At 43.8% G+C, this 2,843-nt stretch overlaps 1 long non-coding RNA gene across 1 annotated transcript; it reads left to right on the top strand.

Moving 5' to 3' along the window:
- Nucleotides 1-247: 247 nt before the first annotated feature.
- LOC145655663 (uncharacterized) lies at nucleotides 248-949 on the top strand. The gene is made up of 3 exons (XR_014121665.1): nucleotides 248-287; nucleotides 639-715; nucleotides 865-949. It is a non-coding gene; the product is annotated as an uncharacterized LOC145655663 (long non-coding RNA).
- The last annotated feature ends 1,894 nt before the right edge of the window (nucleotides 950-2,843 follow it).

Raw genomic sequence — 2,843 nt, forward strand, 5'->3', positions numbered from 1 at the left:
AAATAGCTACTAAATCTTTTGAACATACAGTATTCTATTTATTATGCACATATGGTAATTCTATCCTGACTCATGAAAATGTGGAATTCTGAATTGTGTAACGTTTGTAAGAAATTGTAGTGACTTTGCTATATCCTCTTCCTCAGAGCTGTTCACAACGGAAGCATCTCACCTGCGGACTCTCAGGGTTCTCGATCAGGTGTTCTTCCAGAAGATGAGGAACCTTTTGACCGTCAAAGAACTTTCCTGTATCTTCCCCAACCTGCCCCAGGTCTACAGTCTTCATGGTCAGTCTCTCTGTACGCGTGTGTGTGCGTGCGTCCAAATGTGCTCCATTTGTCTTAGTGTGTTTTCAAACCTACATTTCTGAAGCCTACTTGGTGTCTAAATCATAATCAAGATTAAAGAAGTGTAAAACCCACCCAAACTGGGAATTTAATGACAGAACAATATCAGCTATCGGCACCATGCCATTACTGTCAGCAGGTATGGACTGGAGGCTGTACATGTTGTTTCTGCAGTGGCCTTCATGACACAAGTAGAGTTCTGTTGCCCACTGACACAACTTTCTAACAAACCAAATATACACTGGCTCGCTTAAACAGATTCTGTTTTGTGGTGTTGCATTTGTGTTTCAGCGAATCTGTGTGAGTCCATGAAGAGGCTGAGGGACTCTCCTATAGTTCAAGGCATCGGAGACATCATGGTGTCTAGAGTGAGAGCTGACTAATGTTACTCCCTTTCTAGTTCACATCATCTTTTGGTGCTGTCTAAAATGAAGGGGTTGTTCTGTGTAGTGTGGGATATACTTGTTGCTTTACTTTACTTTTCAGAAGCTCATGTGTTTGTGCGTGTGCGTGTTAGTTTGAAGACGCTGCAGGAGAGGAGTTCCAGGAGCAGGTGTCTCACCTGTGCAGTCAGCAGAGTCAGGCACTGGAGCTCATTAAAAATAAACGCAAAGACCCGTGTTTCGCGCACCTTATACAGGTAACACTTTTTAGAGGTATAAAGCCTTTGGACAAACCTACAAACACTAGAGCTTCTGCCATATTTGTTAGTGGGCTGGGTTGTGAATTGGTTGACCCATATTTTGAATTGGAGACTATCCAGTCTTTTATATTTGACTTTTATTGCAGCACATAAATTGTAGTGATGCTGTTTTAGGTATAAATTGGTGTTGCAGTCAACAGAATCCACATTTGGACTTAGATGTCCTTGGCTCATTCGTGTGTGTGTGTGTGTGTGTTAGGAATGTGAAGCCAGCCCTCACTGCCGCCGACTACAATTAAAGGACCTTCTAGTGTCTGAGATGCAGAGACTAACCAAATACCCCTTGCTGCTGGATAACATCATCAGACACACAGAAGGCATGTATAGAAACACTCACATACAATGTATTGAACCATGAAAACACTTCAGTATACACACACATACCAGCTTACCAAGGAGGCAAGCACACACACCCTTTCTCCTGGATTAACACTAGTATGTGCCCCCACAACAGCTGGTTCTCCAGACCTGCAGACATTGGTGAGGGCACAGGCGTGCTGCCGTGGGATACTACGAGCTGTCAATGAGGTCGTCAGGGAGACGGAGCACCGGCGACTGCTCAGCCGTTATCAGCGCAGGCTAGACTTGTCCCCTCTGGAGAGGCAGGCCAGTCCTGTCGCTGCTCAGTTCAAGGTACGGCCTTACTATGTATCCACCATCTGCCTTCCAAACAGCTTCTCTGGTCTTGGAGCACCTGATCCAGAGTATGAATTATTAACTATATTCTTTTTCTATGTAGAATCTGGACCTGACCACTAAGAAAATGATCCACGAAGGACCGTTGACTTGGAAAGTTAGTAAAGATAAAGCTATAGGTAAGAGATCATCACAGCTGAACAAATCACATTTTTGTTTTTCCTCTTGCAAATGATTACTTGACAGGTCCATTCTCACTCTGTGTGTGTGTGTGTGTGTGTGTGTGTGTGTGTGTGTGTGTGTTTCAGACATTCATGCTCTGCTTCTCTCAGACCTGTTGGTGCTACTCCAAAGGGGTTCAGGTGACCGTTTGATCTTGCGATGTCCTGCGCGCTCACTGGGTGGGGTTTGGGGTAGGAACACGGACCTCAAAACCCCCTTTTGCCCCGTTGTTCGCTTGGATTCATCTCTTGTCAGATCTGTGGCTACAGGTATATTTGTAGTTATTCTTACAGCTATGAATAGCCAGAATAGATGAATGGGTCTGGAATAACTATGTCTTTATTTTATTTTTAAAAAATTAAGAAGCCAGTTACAAATTGCATTTGGGTTAGTTTGAATACATTGTTTGACAACCTGCTCTTCTCTATCAGATAACAAGGCCTTGTATGTGATCAGTACATCAGAGAGACAGATATACGAGCTGGTGGCTGGGACTTCCTCTGAGAAAAACACGTGAGTTTGTTTTTTGTCTCTCTCTGACCCACCATCTTCTCATCAAGGTCAACCAGTCAGCACTGCTGTGTCTGTTTTGTGATAATATTTATGGTGTCAGGCCATTTATGTTCAGATGATTTTAACAACATTGTGCTATTGTAGAAATTGGGACCTGATGGCTTTAGCGATGTTTCCACAGATGGAAGAACCTGTTAGAAAAGACCATCTCCTCGGCCTCTGGAGGCATTGAAGCCACCGAGCAAGGATCAACAGCTCCGTAAGTACTCAGGATTTTGAAAGTTTTCTAATGCTGCTGTAATGCTGTTAAGAGAAGGCAGAATTTCAAAGATGCACTTACAATGATTGGACTCCTGACATCTCCTCTAGGTCTGCGGTTCTACGGTTGCATGGTAATCAAGTCGGTCGTCTAGGTAAGCCCA

The sequence above is a fragment of the Electrophorus electricus genome, unplaced genomic scaffold (genome assembly GCF_041902795.1).
Source record: "Electrophorus electricus isolate QZ-2024a unplaced genomic scaffold, ASM4190279v1 Scaffold31, whole genome shotgun sequence".
Lineage (NCBI taxonomy): Eukaryota > Metazoa > Chordata > Actinopteri > Gymnotiformes > Gymnotidae > Electrophorus > Electrophorus electricus.